This window comes from Balaenoptera ricei, chromosome 10 (genome assembly GCF_028023285.1).
Source record: "Balaenoptera ricei isolate mBalRic1 chromosome 10, mBalRic1.hap2, whole genome shotgun sequence".
NCBI classification, from domain to species: Eukaryota; Metazoa; Chordata; class Mammalia; order Artiodactyla; family Balaenopteridae; genus Balaenoptera; species Balaenoptera ricei.
In genome coordinates, this window is record NC_082648.1 from 60,738,909 (window position 1) to 60,757,236 (window position 18,328).

The 18,328-nt window shown below is 38.3% G+C and overlaps 1 long non-coding RNA gene across 1 annotated transcript in view; it reads left to right on the forward strand.

Moving 5' to 3' along the window:
* The window catches only part of LOC132373414 (uncharacterized), a 169,721-nt gene that overhangs the window by 22,065 nt on the left and 129,328 nt on the right, over window positions 1-18,328 (forward strand). Inside the window, exon 2 of the long non-coding RNA XR_009505418.1 lies at window positions 9,683-9,772. This is a non-coding gene — a long non-coding RNA (uncharacterized LOC132373414). The remainder of the gene's footprint in view (window positions 1-9,682; window positions 9,773-18,328) is intronic.

The following is an 18,328-nucleotide window of genomic DNA, read 5'->3' on the forward strand; positions in this document are numbered from 1 at the left end:
ATCCCACAGAAATCATCCCAGATGAGTTATAGGCATAAATATGAAAAAGTAAAACAATAAATAATAAAGCTTCTAGAAGAGGACTATTCAGTAGAACTTTCTGTGATGACAGAAATATTCTATAACCGTGCTGGCCTTTACAGTAGCCACTAGACCTGTGTGCCTGTTGAACCCTTGAAATGTTGCTAGTGTGAATGAGAAACTGAATTTTTATTCCTTAAAAATTTTAGTTGATATAAATTTAAATTTAAATAGTCACATGTAGCTAGTGGCTACAGTAATGCACAGTGCAGTTATTGAGTATATTATAGGAGACTATCTTTATAACGTTGAAATGAGGAAAGAGTTCTTAAAGAGGACAGCAAATGAGCAATTAAAAAGGGAAATATAATAAATTAGACTACATTAAAATTAAAAATTTTTGTTCATGAAAATTAGACCATGAGATAATAGTACTGTCTTATCAGAATATTAAAATTTAAAACACTTAAAAAATAGCAAGGGTTAGTGATGATGCAACAGGAATCTTCACACCCTGCTGGTAGGCATATAAGTTAGTTCAGCCACTTTGGGAAACAATTTGGTATTTGTGTCCTAAAGTTGAAGATATGTGTACCCTATAACTCAATCAAATTCTCCCAACAGCAACATAAGCACATGTGCTCTAAATGACATGTCTAAGGATAGTCGAAGCAGTAATATTAGTTATAGCCCAAACCAAGAAAAAACCCAAATAACCATCATGAGTAAAACATATGTATAAATTATGGTAGGTTCATACAATGGAATTTTTTATAGTAATAAAAATGAATGAACTACAACCACACAAATAAACATAGATTAATCTTACAAATATACAGTAAAAGGAGGGAGACTGAAGAGAGTATATAATGTCTTATTCCACTTATGTAACATTCAAAAACAGGCAAAACGGAACTGTGGGTTTAGAAGTTGGGATAGTAGTTGTCTTGGTTGAGGAGTGAAGAGTAGTGATTGGAAAGGGGCCTGAGGGAAACTTCTGGGCTGCTGGTGTTTTATTTCTTCACCTGGTAACTGGTTACATGGATATGTTTGCTTTGTGATGCTACATTGAGCTATGCAATTATGTTTCATATACTTTTCTGAATATATGCTTTACCTCCATAAAAATACAAATTAATGAACAAATTAGATAATAAAAAGTGAGCTGCAAAATAGACTAAATATAGGTATTAAGACACTTCATCTCAAATGTATAAAGAACATGCACTCGTTTCAGAAATAATATTATATCCTTGTGTTAATATCAGTGTCCACGTCCATGTTAGGTCAGGTTTTGGCTGATGGTGCAGGACCCACAGGTGGGCCAGCTCAGCTGGGCCGGAGAGAACAGGGTTGGCTTTCACACAGTGAGCACTGTGAGGCAGGCCAGCAGGTGGGTAGCTGGCATCTGGGAGGCCTGGCCGTGGTCTGAGGACAGATGTCCTGGCTGGTGGCTTAGGGCTCTCAAACTGGCAGCAGGCAGGCAGTGAGTGTCCAAGCCGGCAGGTGGTCGATGCAGGGAGGACTTACAGCAGGTAGTACTACTGACCAGGCCATGGTAATAGGGCTCAGGGATGGCTTGCATATCCTGAGAGAAATGGGAAGGAAGAGATGTGATTAAATTCCCAGAGGAATATGGTACAAGGCAGGAAATCAGGAGGCAATTCAGTTCTTGAAAATAGGGTTCAATGTGGAGGTTTGGTCATTGAGTCTCAGAGCCTGGAGCTATTTTGAGTCTGCAGGTGAGAGGCTGGGCAGCTTGGAGGCTAGGAGAGGGAACTTGGCTGATGTACAATTTATACTACCCAGGAAAGAAATAATAGAAACATAAAATGTTAGAACTGGAGGAGAACTTACAGATCACCAAATTCAACTCCCTCATTTTATAGGAAAGGAGACTAATATTATTGAATACCACCCATTAATTCCTTTTTATAAGCAAATCCATCTGATCCTCGTAACCATCATGTGAAATAATAGTATTTTCTTTATTTTACACCTGGGTCAGAGAAGTTAAGTAACTTCCTCTGTGTCAGACAGCACCGTTAGTGCTATTTCCACTCTGTCAACTAGCAAGTTATGGCAGAGTGGGGTCCAAAATTCAGCCCTCTTGACTTGTAGGGTTATTCTATTTCCAGCATGATAGAAATGACTGTAATTTTATTTACATGGATTGACTGAAAAGGAGTGAATTAAAATTTCAATACCTCTCCTATCCCACTTGAGCTGAAAACATGGGTTGACTGATCATTTAAATGGGAAGCACTGGTTTCCTGTATTTGAGGGTTGTTGAAAATCTGATTTGTGCCCAAAATAGCCTCAAAGGCCTCAAATACAGAGGGATGCTTGAATGTATCATACTGTTTCTTTGGGTACCAGTTGAATTTTACATGTTCAGCCTTAGGTCAGGAAAACCAGAGCATGTAAAGCCAAAAAAAAAAAAAAAAAAAAGGAAAAAATCAAGTAGGAAACTCTAGCCAACTATTCTGAAGCTCTTTTTGGATGAGAAGTGAGGTGATGGACTGGGGGAGACTAATGACAGCCTTGCAGCCTACGACGATCACAGACCTATTAGCCCTGCGGTAGGAGTGGGGAAGACAATAGAAGCGCTCTGCTGGGATAGAGGAGGAGAAATTTCCAAAGCCACCTGAAAAGCGAAATAATTACAGAGAGTCACCTGAAATTTAGCCAGAAACATAGCATGGACCAGTCGCTTAACACCTTTATTCATCCTGTCTGAATTGCAGATAAAAGCTTTTTGTCTACCTACCTCATGGAGACACAAGAATACATGTAATTTTTGTTGTAAGATTCTTCCAACTATTTCACAGAAAACTTATCTAAAGACAATGTATTGTTATTACCTTTTCTTTCTGCTTTGTGTCTAGGGAGATTTTGAAAGATGCTACAAATGGATTAGGTGGGTCAGGGATAAAATGTACCCCATCCTCCAGGAGCTTGAAATCTGTAGACCACAGACCATTTTCTCCCCCAGCAGCTACATGTAGAAATGGAAATGAATACATATTAATATGTATATAATGTCAAGAGATGTCACTGCATTGTTATATTGTGTTAAAACCCTTGCATTAGCCCTGTGAGTTTTTATCCTGGAAGTTTCTTTTTCTTTGTGATGCCAAATACTTGAATTCCCCTGAACACCTGGAGATTTGGAAGATTCTGTTTAGTGTATTATCAAAAAACATATAGACATTCCATTTCAATCCCGTTTTGGAACAGGTGTCATAAATAAACAAAATGCCCCAGGGGTAAGAAACACGTGGTTCTCTCTGTCCAGATTTCATTTTCTCACGTGATAAAATGTACTTACATAGAGAAAAATGTTCACAACTATGGTGTGAAAAAGAGACTGTGCCTGCTTGATGATGAACTCTTGATACCCAAACTAAGGTCTAGAGACAAGGTGGGGTGGTAGGAACTGTGGTTATTACTCACCATATGGAAACATGGGTCCAGTTTAGATATATTTTTCAATTTTTCAAGAAAGTTTAGAAATTTCCAGTTTTAATGTGCAATATCCTCTTTTTTCAAACATTAGCAATACACTAAAAATCTTTTGAAATACTCTTTAGGGCAAATAAAACATACCTGTGTGTCAAATTCTGTTTACAGATCTCTGTTTACAGTCTTTGAGGTAAAATCTTGGTGAGAAATTTGGATTTTAGTAGCGTGCAATGGGAAACCATTGAATTGTTTTAATAGCACTGATACAGTCTTATTTATATTTCCAAAAGAACCTCCTGGCCACAGTGTGGAGAGTGGCTTCTAGGTGGGCAAGAGTAAAAGAAGGTCATGGCCTTCGTCCAAGTGAGAGTTGATGGGCCTTGGTATGTGGAGGTAGCAATGGGAGTAGATGAATTTGAGTTACAATCAATAGAAAAAAGAGGAATCATGGATGTCACATAGATTTGGGGCTGAAGCAGGGTAGATGGTGGTGCCATCTGCTGAGATGGTGAAGAGGGGAAAGGATTAAGTTCCAGGTAGGAGCAGAACTCAATTCTGGATAAGTTCTTCCTCTAGTTTCTTACACTGAATGCTTAGTTGACTTATTATTTCTTTTAAAATTGATAGCATTTCTGTTTGACCCTATCAAGATTGTCATTTTTATTTTTTGGTGGTTTTCCTTCAATGGTCTATCATAATTTTTATTTCCTTTATGATCCAAACTCGTTTAGGAGAATATTTTAAAATAGCTAAGTGGTTCTGGCTTTGTTATTGAGTTCTTTTATTGCACTGTGGTTAGAAAATGGGATCTGTTCAAAATCTCCTTTTATAAATTAATCAAGATTTTCTTTGTATCTAGTGGAAAACTGGTTCTTTTGGAAAGAAGTACATATTTTATATCAAATTTATTTTACCAAGGCTTCAATATCTCAGAAGGCTAATTAGAGTTTCTTACCCAGATCTACTTCAAGAAAGAATTATTGTTCTATTTAAAGTAATGGTCGATTCTCTCTGTCAGTGAAAATAGCTACTACAAAATTAATCTCATGAGGTTATGTCATACCATTTTCAACATGTGAGTTTTCAAATGAATACAGTGAACATTTCCTACAGAACTATTTACTTAAGATCCAACTTTGACAAAGGTGGGTTCATTTTGGACCTTGTCCAAAGAAGTTTGCCCTCTTCCAAGGGGTGGAAGCAACTGGAGGCTACAGTGTTACAGGGAGTCTTCAGGATACTCACATCTCAGGACTCTGTTCCCAGCCTTGCACCACCTGCTGGTTCCAGAACGTGCTGCTCTTTCCATCACAGACGCTTCTTTCTCAAGTGTGTACTTATTGTGATGCCCTCAGCTGCTTGAATCTCCTCTTTCTTTCACAAACCCTCATTTCTGTGAGTTCTTTGATAGCATCTATGAAGTCCTGAATCTCATGCACATACGATTCTTGGAACTTCCCTTTCTAATGAAATACTTTGCAGCTGCTCTGCAATAGAGTGACAGTCGTGTTACTGCCACTTTTAATGGGTTCTTTTAACCTCTTTTCTTTTTAGTTAAGCAGATGAGCAGAGGAAACTCTTGCCAAACTCCTATTTCTCATTGTGTTCACCGTTTTTTTGTTTTTGTTTTTTTTTCTCTTCAGTTTTCTTTCCTCCTTAGGTTCCTATCTGAAACTAATTGGGAAAGTATAAAGTGTTTACTTCATAAGCATACTTAATACTTTATACTCATTATAATAAGATATTCAACAGTGAACCTGTTTGTTTATTCTATACTATTTTGGACTTCAGTTTACACATTTGTATATTCTCTCTGTGAATAGTTGAACTCAATTTTCAGTAGAAAGGGTCTAATGAAGTGCCTTATAGCAAAAGCTCATGTAAGAGAGATTCTGTCTCATGCAGTTTCTGAAATATCACTGAAGTGAAGGCTGTGCTCGAGGTGAGGCGAGGTAAAGAATTAAATTCAAATTCTTTCCCAAATGGTGACCAATATTTCTGGTGTGTATTGAAAATAAAGTAGCCTACCATTTATTAAGTAGGCTTGAATATATTATTATCAGAAAAAAAATTATATGGGATTTAAATGTCAGCTCAGGAAGAGAGAGGCCTAGGTTAGGTTTCTCGCTTCCTCTGGTCCCCATTTAGCTGCAGTTTGCTTCTGAAAGAAGCAATCAGCAGTGGTTTACGATGCTCAGACATTTCTATGATGCACGCTCACTGAAAATCATTGATGTTTCTGCTTTAACTAGATTTAGCTACTTTGAGTTGAAAGCACTGTGCTGCCTGAAATCCCGTTTTACTAAACCTGCCAGTGAGTAAAACCACTGAGTCCTTCAGGAAAATTCTACTGCACAGTTAGGGGAAGCTGTTAATTACAGCTACAATCAACTCTAAAGCTCACCTTAAAGGTACAGGAATTCTGCCTACTGCAGCGGGTCTTTATATCCAGCCCATGTGGTGCCATTCATGTGGTATCATGTGGCTTAGCCTCTTTTGATGGGTGTCCTGGGATCCTGTGATTTTTGTGTCCCCGCGAAAATGCTTTGCGAGCAAGACCATGAATCTTGCAGATATCTTTCTTTTCCATTACTGGGATTCTAGGCTTTTCCCATCTGCCCTCTCTCCCCTTCTCCTTTAGCAAAACAGCCAATTCTTACAAAATAATTCTAAGCCAGCCCCACACTCAATTATTTGTAAAACTGGCCCCTTTGCACAGAATATGTTACCTTGGGAACCAAGACAAATTGTAGGCTTATGGATTATAAAGATTTTTTTTTACCTTAATGAAAATTTAATTTGTTATGAATGGTTCATCATAACATATGCCAAGAAGAGCATGCCAGAAATAACAATCTGAAGGAACACACGGACTCTAACGCTTCCATACTTTTCCAAGAGTAAAAGAGATCATTGAAACAACGCATGTCAGATGCTATTACTGTCATGTTGTTGAGGCCATCTGTTAAAAACCAAGATCAGGACCTGCTGCGTTCATTGAATTTGCAGTTCTGGAAAGGACAATGTCAAATGAAATTAAGTTGATTCTGTTAAGAGGAGAGTACCTGAGGGATTAAAACATTTTTTTCAGAAAGATAAGCCCATGTGATTTGTGTAGATGTCTATACAAATATAACAGCCTTTAAAAAAAACCCACTCAAACCTGCATCATTATGCTATTCAGTTTTTGTAACACAAAATTGCAACAGTAGTTCATATACTTAGATACATATTGGAATGTATGCATGTAAAGATGCGGACTATGGATACATATCTGATAAAGTTGCACTGAGAAGACTTGGAGGCTTTCAGAATAGATTAAGGATGATTGTAAAAGAATATCTGATAGTTTATAAATGAAAAAAAATGTGCTGTTTCCTTTGATATTCTGATGAGGCCTGAAAGTGGAATTTAAGAGTGGTTTTAATGAGATGCTTACTCACTTTTCAGCCATTCTTGCTTTTATATTGAAATATCAAGCTGGTTTTATTAAACAATAACTATGTGGGCCTTCCTGTCTCTTAGAATGTTTCTTTGGGCAGTATTTCAAGTGTCCCTGCTAGCATTCCATTTGCCTGTATTCTATGCTTTTTTTCCCCCATTCTCCCCCAATACACCCTGCCCTCATACAAATAACGAAAGAATAAAAATTCTTTTTCTCATTCTATTTCTTAACTCTGATTAGGCTCTGTGGCTGGGGTCCTTTAGTAAAAGTTCAGTTGCCTAATGCATTAGTTCTTAATCAGTGGCTAAATGCATCACAGACAATCCTTCCCTCTTAGTGTCTTCATCTATAAAGTGTTTGGAGTGGATTTAATGATCATTCATGTCCTTTTCATCTCTAGAAGCCCAAACTCCTAGGAGCAATGAAGTCCTGCCTATGTCTATAAAGTGATATAACATGCCCTATTTAAATTTTATCTTAGCAGATGTTGTAGGGTTAATGATACATAGCAAAATTGCCAAGAAAATATAAGACTTACAACAATAAAGTTTGACATAAATCTTTACTCACTGAAGATCAGGACATACTTTCTGAATAGTTCTCATTTTTTTCTTCTTTAAAAAAAAATCTTACTCCATGTTTCACCAAAAATTCATATATATGTATGTATGTATCCATGTATCTATGTATCTATCTATCTGTCAAATTTCTTTTAACATCATTAAATGACTTGGATGCATGAGACTTGTTTCTCACTTATTTTCTGTGTATGAGGGTCAGGGCTGTTCCCATGTTAGAATAAGCTCAGGGAATTTTTCCCAGTCTTCACTTGCATGGCAGCTGAGTATGAAGGCAAAAAAAAAAGCAAGTTGGGGACTGAGATTAAGTGGCTGTGGACCCAGATGGTTAGAACTATATGGCAACACCAAAGCAGTAGAGGAGGCTATGGGGGTGGGGACAGGAGGTTCCCTATAAGGGTTCTGGATGGGGTTTCTGTTGCTGGAATTCATCATTTAGTATTCTCTTTCCTAGGGCTTCCAAAAGAGGGAGCACAGACACTAAGAACTGTATTTAAATAGAAAATAATATCCGAGCAGTTGCCTGATGGTCCTGTCTAAAATGCTGCACCACAAGACTTAGGTTGGGAAACTTAAAAGCAGATTCCCAGTTCCCTCTCACCTGATAGCTGACCTGCAGGGCAGACCCAGTCTGACTCAGCCGGCCACTAACTGGGAATTAATGTCTCTAATTTCACTTTAGTGATCCTGACCATTTGTGCAATGGATCCAGGGTCTGCCTCAGGCTCTGACTCATCTGGAACATTTTATGCCTTAGTTGGGCTCTGGAGAATTCAGCTAGTAAGGGAGAGGACAGTGGTGGAAGCACAGGCAGAAGTTACCCCTGTGGGCAGAGCAGAGACACAAGGAGAAAGGCAGAAATACCCCCAACCCCAGCAGTTCATATATAAATAGTAAAGGTGGTGAATTTGGTTGATTGCTCAGTTTTTTGGTTCTACCTACAACTTTCAGGGAACCTGTTGCTTATTTTCCGTACTGTTTTTAGGATTTATCTTAATGAGATTACACTTGCTTACAAATGGATATTGGGGATCAAAATGATTTAAGCTTTGGGTTTTTTTACTTGTAATAAAGAGGAATCTGCTTATGCGTTTGTATGGTCAGGCCACTCAAGATGGCTGTTCTCTTGCTCTCTGTACATCCCCTGCTTGACCAGGGCCTGCTTCACTTACACCTAACTCATAGGACTATCCAATCCTCTTAATCGTAGGGCTTAATCAGTAACTGCCTACGTGCTTGCCCCCTGCCCCAGTACTGGTTTCCTTGGTAACTGATGAGTCAACCTGATGTCAATTCCCCCTGTAAATGGTAGCCTCCTTCTCCCGCTGAGAAGATTGTTGCTGTGTCCTGCCTGCTGTCTGCCGTATAGAGTGGGTGTTGCTCCAGGACTTTGCTTGCTTCTGACTTGTAAGATCCCTGTCCAATAAACCATTGATGTCTCTGTCACTCTCTCTGGGCTCTTTCTTCAGTTTCGTGTCTGGGCAAGTACAAGGTTTGCAGGCCTGCAGGGTGCAGTCTAACAGTGCTTGATTGAAATTTCCTGTGAACTTATTTTATTCTAGTAACATTACAAGATGCTGATTCATTATGACTCTTCATAGATTAAGAGATGGTCCCTAACCCACTAGGAGAATTTCAACTGGTTTTTACATATATTTGATCAAATTTGATAAAAGATTGCCTACTTTGGACAAGGCTCTGTAGGGTACATAAAATTTTTTTTTGCTTTTGAGGATCTTACAGTTTGATTTAAAAATGTTAATACTGTACTTATTGATTCTAAGATACACATTTTAACATTTCTAATATTGGGATTCTTCTTACAGTTGATGGCATGACATAGTGAATTGGCAGTATTTTAAATTTCTTAATGGTTAAACAAAACTACATGTCTTACAGTTAATGTGTTCAGATTCAATGAGATATGGTCAGCATGAGAAACTTGGGCAAGGTTACCTGCCATTACACTTGATAAGCATATATGATTGTGGGTTAGGGAATAGGAATCTAGTTCTATTGGTTGATTCAGTTTCCAGTTTTCACCTGCTTCTCATTGTGTGACATCTCACCAGCTGTAAGTGATTCTAGGATTTAAAGCTACATCATTTGTCTTATAAGATGCAAACCAATGATCTCATTTGGCACTCAGTAAACAGATATGTATCTCTTGCAGCACTGGAGTGAACACTGGGTTTTCTAGAGTTATTGAAGGATAACACGAAGGCCGTCAACCATGTGGCAACTTTCTAAGAGATTTTCAAAGGTAAATATGACTACATATAATTTTGTCCATCATAATTGAAAGACCATGTGAGATATGTCTTCATTTTATACAATAAGGCAGGGTATGGTGTTTTTGGCATTGGTACAAGGATTATATGACGCCCAAGTTGTTTCCATGCATTTTTGTATTTGGAAAACATATTGAATGCCCTATTATAGGCAAGGTGCCCACCCAGTCTGGGAGAGTATAATAGAGAGAGGCCAAGGTATATCATTACGAGTTTTGCCTTCAAGGACTTATATGATATGATATATGATATGATGTAATGTATGATATAATTATAGCAAAGTATATACAGATAATGAGTGAATATTTGTAATAGTTATTATTAAATGAGTCAATATTTTAAAATGTGTTTAGAACAGCATCTAGGACATTGGAAGTGCTACATGAAAGTGTTTGTTGGACGAAAGAAAGACACCCAAAGAAAGGAAGCATAAACTATAGTATGGGGTAAGTGATCTAAGAATGGTACCCCAAAATGCTATGGAAATTCAAATAGATATGTTCCAGTTAGGGGTGATCATAGAACCAAGGGAATTTTTGAGCCAAGTTCGTAAAGAACAGTAGGATTCCAGTGGAGAGAATAAAAAAACACTTCTGATCCAAAGAGTGTCCGAGGAAAGTCCATGTCCACTAGCTTATTTATTACACTAGAGCAGGTTTAATTGCTGCGGGTAGGAACCAGGGGAGAGAGAAAGGCTGAAGATACAGGAGCCAAAAGGGAAGAGGTAAGAGGTGGTGAGATCCAGAGGCAAAGGGGTCAGTCTTAGATAAGAGAAGTGACATTTATTCCAGAAGGAGAGGCAGATGAATTAATTTTGGGGGTACAGAGTTTGTGACTGATGGCTTCTATTTTCTCTTTGAAATAGGAAGGAGATAAGGTTTTCTGATGACTTGGAAGGGAATGGTGTGTGTGGTGGTGGAGTGGGTGAGGGTTGATTAGAGCAATGAAGGCTTAGAATAGCCGCTCAGGGAATGGGAGGGAAAATAGAACAAAAAAAAGGAATAGAAAAGTCTTGCCCAGAACCACTGAAGGTCCGTTTGAGGTTGGAAGTCATAACATAGCAGCAAGCTGTGCCGTGGTGTGATTCCCTCAGCATCCTTTAGCTGCTGAGGTGTACGAGCAGAGGAGTTGTCTTGGAAGCTGCAGCTCAATAGGGAAGAAAGTGAAGTCAAGAGGTGTCCAAAGAGAAGAAGGAAATTGAGGGGTCAGGAACTGGAGGGCTTAAAGAAGTCAATCATTAACATTGATGGGCATGAGGGAGCGGGCTGTACGCAAGTCTAGGAGGCTCTGTTTGCAGAACAGAGTATCAGAATCTTGGGTACTTAGGCTGAGTCAGGTCTCAGCAGTGGAAAAGGGGCTGTTGGATAATCACCCACACTGGTACTGATTTATCTCGACTTCCATTGTCCTCAGTGGGTCTCGAGAAATGATGGGGAGGTCAATAGATGAGGATAATAAGGAAGGCTATAAGGAGTGATGGGGGAATCAAACATACCTTGAAGAAGCAAAAGCACATTTTTAAAAAACCGAAGGTAGAAAGAGCTAAGATGATCTACAAGAAACAGTGGGAGAATGGAGAAGGATGTCCAGATACTTTAGTCTTGAAGTACATGCACTGTAGGAGAATGAGCGTTTGAGAGGTATTTTTAGGGAAGAGACATGCCTTGAAGATTAGGTGGGTAGTGGTTCAGCATTCTGGATGACAGAATCAGACAAACCTGAGTCAAGTCCAGAAGACAGAGCTGTGTGACCCAGGGCAGCATCAATTTGCTAAGCCTCAGTGTTCTTATCTGTAAAATGGGAATAATAATAATACCTGGTTACTGCCTGGACTAAATGCTATGGTATTTCTCTCCTACTTCACAGATCTCTCATCCTCAGTTCCTTTCTGTTTTTTTTTTTTTTTCCTTGTTTCCCTGGGCTTTTAATGCTGGAGTGTCATAGGGCTCAGACCTTGTTCTGCTTTGTTTTCTCCCCTCCGCTCTCCTCAGCCAGCCTTATGGTTTTAAATACCCTCCATATGCTGATGACTCCTAAACTTTTATCTCTAATACAGACCTTTCTCTCAAACCTCAGACCCATATATCCAACTGCTTATTAGACATCTCATCAGATGGCTAATATACATCTCCCACAACTGTGACATGTCCAGAACTGAAATCCTGAACTTCCCCTTTAAACCTGCTTCACCCACAGTTTTTTCCATCTTACTCATGGCAGCTCTCTCCAGTTGCTAAGGTCAAAACCTTTGAAGTCAGCCCTGTTTCTCTCTCTCAAACCCCACATCCACTTGTCCTTTGCCTTCAAAGACTGTCCTGAATCCAGCCACTTCTCACTACTTCTGCAGCTACCACCTTGATCTGAGTTCACCTCCTGCACTATTTCTATCATTGTCCTCTACAATCATTTCTCAGTGGCTTAAGCTTGCTAGAGAGATCTTTAAAAATGTAAGTCAGGTCATAGCACTGTCTAGTGGATTCCATTTCTCTCAGAAAACTATGTCCTTACAAAAACCTTCAAGGCTGTCTTCGATCATCCCTCCCCTCCCCTCCTGTCAACTCTTCCTTTTTTAAGCCACAGGCTAAGGCCTCTTCGCTCCTTGAACAGGTCACTTATGCTCTTCACTCTACAGCCTTTGTGCTAACCATTTTCTCTGCCTAGAATGTTCTTTCATCAGGTGCCTTTTTGGCTAACTTCCTTACCTTCAAATCTTTGTTCAAATCTTACCTTCTTAAAGAAGCCTGTGCTGTACTTAGAAATCAATGCACAATACCAACCGCCCTATGGTACTCCTAATCTCCTAACACTGCTCTGCTTTTTATTATCGCCTCCTTACATACTATTTAATTTACTTATTATGATTATTCTTTATTGCTCATCTCCCTGTGAAATGAAAACTCCATTTGAGCATGATCTTATCTGCTTTCATCACTAATGGATACTAAGAACCTAACACGGTGCTTGGCAAGTGGTGGGTACTCAGTAAATATTTGTTCTGTGAATAAAACAATGAATAAATGAATGACTATAAAGCCCTTTCTATATACTGGACATTATGCTAAGTACTCCATTAATGCTACCTGTTATTATTGTTGTTACTTTTTAGATGAGGGAGAGGAATGAAGAATACATTCTAGAAAGGTTTGAAAAAAAGGAAGAAGGATAAAGAGGAAGACTGTTAGGTTGACATAGGCTGGCAAGTAGATTATGACCTTAAAATAAATGCTGTCAGGCTATTGGTTTCTCTGTAAGAGCTCTCTGGAAGAAGTCACCTTTGGGAGAGCATAGTTAGGAAATAATTTACCCAGGGATAATTATCACTAGCAGGAATGAGTCTTTTCCTACCCTGACTCACCCAATGGAGACTACTTATAAGTCATCATCTTGGTTAAGTGTTATTAATCTTTTGGCACAGAGCATAATGGTACACTTTATTGGAGGACACTTCACCAATGAGGTTTTAAAGCTCTTGGGGGAGCATTTGAATGGGAATAGAATTTGATAGCAGGATTGATTTAGGAGTTGTTCACATTTTCCTTCCTTTTTCTTTTCTTTTTTTTTTTTTTTTACATCTTGAATGTTTGGGCGATTAGTGAGCTTAAGAGAGAATTGCACAATTTTAGTTCAGAGAATATGGGATTTTCTGATTACTTTTGAGCTTTTATGCCTTTTGAATTTTGATACTTCGTTCTTGTACTGCCCATTGATTTAAATATTGAAATGATTATTGCTTTGTTGGACCTGGAAGTTTTATGATACACCCAGGGATATAGGCACACTTTTTTTTCTAAAATTAACCTTTTATATGACTGACATAATTCATATTCATCATAGACAATATTGGAAATGCAGAAAACGTTCAAAGAAGAAAAACTAGCCCTTGTCCCTTCACCAGAGATAGCCACTGTTAGCCTACTGCTGTATCATACATGTTCTATCTTGAGTCATTTCAAAAGGTGGATATATTTCCCTTGGAATTTGTTCATTAGGCATCAAAACCACCTTGCTGTCTCAAGGTAGTGATTCGTAATCTTTTCTTGCATTATGGACTCTTCTGAGAATCTAATAAAAGCTATAGATTCCCTTCCCTTGAATCTTCATATGGTCATGCACAGAAATTTTGCATATTGTCAGAGGTTTTATGGACAATCTGAATCCACTAGTAATCTGTGGATTCTAGGTTAAAATCCTTGATATAAGACATAAGCCCCTTTAAAAAATTTTAAAATCTGCTAAATGGTGAAATATTAAAATGCTTTCCTATAATGCTCACACTTGTTCAGATATAACCATAATGAACATCTGTTGCTTTTATCTGCCTAGCACCCATTTTATCCCTCTCTTCTGGTAACACTGTTCAATCACCTAGTCACAAGGATGGGCATATGACCCAGGTTGCATCAAGAAGAATATCTGACTTTAGAATAGCTAAAGTATAAATTGAAATTAAACAGACATTTTACCAAATATGTAAAAATCTGTGTATCTAAATGTTTCTTTTCCGCTGTAATTACTTTGGGAGATTTCATTTCAATTATATTGTCATGGTTCAAAATATTTTTGAGTTTATTTCCTGGAATTGCCTTTAAAGCAAATTTTTGAGCAATATAAGCAAGTCACATCATGAAAACTTTTGGTTGAAAGTTACAGAACACCCCCTCTCCAAATGAATTAAGTAAAAACGAATTTACTGGTCCATGTACCTGGAAACTTTAGGGGAAAGCTCTGTTTTCAAACACAGATGGACAAAGAAACTCAAATAATATCATCAGGATTTTTTTTTTTTTTTTTTTGTCTCCCTGTCCCTTGGGGCCTGCTTCCTTTGTGTTGGCTCTGTTCTCAGGCAGGCTTTTCCTGCGTGGTGGCAAAAGTGACTGTAGCATCCTTTCAGGCTAAAATCTGTCAGAAGCAGAGAGCATCATTTCTGGTAGCTCCTAGATAAGTCCTGAGACTTAGACTGTATGCCCACAGTGAAACCACTTCTGAGGCCAAGGGAATGCACTGTGGCTTTTGGTTTCATTCTGGGGCATGTGCTTCCCCATGGAATCTTAATTTTATCCAATATGCATGGACCAAGAGTGGGGGAGGAGATTAAAAGTCAAAATAAGGGGCTATTGTTGGAAGAAGGGCAAAAGGATACTGTAAATATTCATTCTACAGTCAATATGACTCTTTTAAAGTCACAATTTATTTGTGGCTCAAAACATCAACCTTCTTCACCAGACATGACACTAAATAACTGTTGATAACAGTAAAGGTAATTTACTACCATCAGAGGTATTCAGAAGAATGTGTTTCAGATTGTATCATTCATTCCAAGGGAGGCAGAGGTTATACCTGGGAAAATACAGTTTACTCATAGGAGTTATCTCCTAATTTAAGTAAAACAGAAGGAATAAGAAATAAGACACATAAATCATAAAATAGCATAAAATAGCAGGTAAGCAAGTGTTGACTTTTAGCCTGCATTCTTAAAGGTCATCTCTTTAAAAGAGATTATGAAATTCTCAAGGGGGTCTGCAATACTGAATTATAGAAAAAATGCCAACCTAGTAAGTGTATTATGTTTTGAAAAATGTGCTAAAATATGAATTCTTGTGAGTGTTCCTGTGGGTTCAAAAAATTATATGCAATCTGTGTTACTGGTTATAATGTTCTGTGTGATCAAGCTTATTGTGGGATTTATACATTTTCTATTTGGCTTATTTTTGTCTGTTGATCTAGCAGTTTCTGAGATAAATGTGTTGAAATCTTCACCTACAATTGTTGATTTAGCTATTTTTTAGTGATTAAAAATATATATATACATTTCAAGGCTACATACATATATATAGTCTTGATTATCATATTTTATTGATGTAATGTTCTTTTTACCAGTTTATGATGTTCCTCTTTTCCCTTGTATTTTTCACCATAAGTTCTATAACCTGCTTTATTTCTTAGGTTCCTGGTATATTTACCATTCTATTATTATTATTAGTTTTTAAAGAAAATTTATTCATTTTATTTATTTATTTTTGGCTGCGTTCTGTCTTTCGCTGCGTGCTGGCTTTCTCTAGTTGCGGTGAGTGGGGGCTACTCTTCGTTGCGGTGCGCGGGCTTCTCATTGCGGTGGCTTCTCTTGCTGCGGAGCATGGGCTCTATGCACGCCGGCTTCAGTAGTTGTGGCTCGCGGGCTCTAGAGCTCAGGCTCAGCAGTTGTGGCGCACGGGCTTAGCTGCTCCGTGGCATCCATTCTATTATTATTATTATTTTAAATTATTTATTTATTTATTTATTTATTTATTTTTGGCTGTGTTGGGTCTTCGTTTCTGTGCGAGGGCTTTCTCCAGTTGCGGCAAGCGGGGGCCACTCTTCATCGCGGTGCGCGGGCCTCTCACTATCGCGGCCTCTCCCGTTGTGGAGCACAGGCTCCAGACGCGCAGGCTCAGTAGTTGTGGCTCACGGGCCTAGTTGCTCCGCGGCATGTGGGATCTTCCCAGACCAGGGCTCGAACCCATGTGCCCTGCATTGGCAGGCAGATTCTCAACCACTGCGCCACCAGGGAAGCCCGCATTCAATTATTATTGATATTTCTGTATACTTTCTTTACTTTTTTTTTTCCACTTTAATATTCACCCTGGGATTCTCTGTCTTTTGATTGAGTTTGATCCATTTATATTGTTACTTTTATTAAGACTTATTTCTGTAATCTTATTTTTTTTTTTGCTTTCTATTTACAGTTCTTTTCACTTATTGTTTTTCCTTTTATATACTCCACTAGGTAGATGAAATTTTTTTCTATTTTGAAAATATACATTTTATTTTTATACTTGTGGTGTATACTTTTTTACTCCCAACTTAGTAAGATTTAAAATTGTGCTTATTTTTCCATATCAAACAATTAGAAAGCTTATCAATAGCCATGTTTTTTTCCACTGAACAAGACAAGAACCTTAGTACATTCTAACTTCTCTCATATCCCTCTGATAATCTTCCCTCAAGCTTCATTATACTATTAGTATTGTTTAGAATTTTAGTTTTAGGTTTTTATGCATATTCATTTATGGTTATCGCTTATTAGGTAAAAGTAAATTAAGTTTTGCCTCATCCTTACTTCTCACACCTTATTATTTCCCCCCTGGATTCGTTACTTATTATGTTGGAGTATATTTTTTAAGAATTCTTTCCAAAAATGTATTTGTATAATAAATTTTTATGACCTCTTAAGCCTGTGAATAACTTTATCTCACCATTACATTTAGGTAATAGTTTAGCTGGATATAAGATCACAGATTCAAAACTCTTTTTCTTCAACATTCTGTAGATTTTTATAACAATATTTTCATGTATAAATGTTACTGTTGAGAAACTTGATATCCATTTGATTTTTCTTACATTGTAAGTTATCTGCCTTTTCATTCTAAAAGATTTAAAAGTTTAGAAAAATTTCAGTGTAACTTCACTAAGTATGGATTTTTAAAACTTATCTGTTTGACACTTTATGTTTTCTTCTCCTGTCAATTTTATGAATTTTTCTGTTTAAAATTATCGGCTTACTTTAGTTTTTGAATTGATATAAGGTGTTCTATTTGTTGTCTTTCTTTCAGAATGTGTATTCTCCTCAGAGGCTTCTAATATTTTTCTAGATGTATTTTTGCTTCTTTATAGATATCGGCTGCTTTGACTTGCAATGTTGACATGGGGGGATGGGCATAAACTCAGGCCCTAGATTGTACTCCTTTAAGTACTTTTAAGATTTCAGTGCACGGGGAGAGACCCTGGTGTTGTAATTGGGTTTCACCCACCCCAATTTCCTCTGCTCCAGGTGTCACCATACCTTGCTCCATCCAGGGGCTGACCTAGCACATTTTTATGTAATTGCCTAGCCCAAGGAGTGGGGAGGAGAAGAAGAAAAGGGGATATTCAGTGGCCAGTCCTTCTGCTAGGTCTTATCACTATAGATTCTTTATCCTACCTGCATTCCAGTGCTACCCTGGTATTATTTCTTTAACATCTGTATCTCCACTACCGTAGTGAAATGATAGTCAGTATTCTCCCAGGGCAATGTGGAAGAGAGAAAAAGAGTTAATAGAAACTCTTGTAACCAGTTCTGGTCTGTGGCCTCAAACCTTCTCTGTCTCCAGCACACTCTTTTTTTTTTTTTTTGTTAATTAATTAATTAATTTATTTTTGGCTGTGTTGGGTCTTCGTTTCTGTGCGAGGGCTTTCTCTAGTTGTGGCAAGCGGGGGCCACTCTTCATCGCGGTGCGCGGGCCTCTCACTGTCGCGGCCTCTCTTGTTGCGGAGCACAGGCTCCAGACGCGCAGGCTCAGTAGTTGTGGCTCACGGGCCCAGTTGCTCCGCGGCATGTGGGATCTTCCCGGACCAGGGCTCGAACCCGTGTCCCCTGCATTGGCAGGCAGATTCTCAACCGCTGCGCCACCAGGGAAGCCCTCCAGCACACTCTTATTGTGTAGTGGGAACTAACCCCCCTCTGACTCCCTAAAGCTTTCTTGCAGTTTATGTGCAAGTGTGGCTCTGAGACC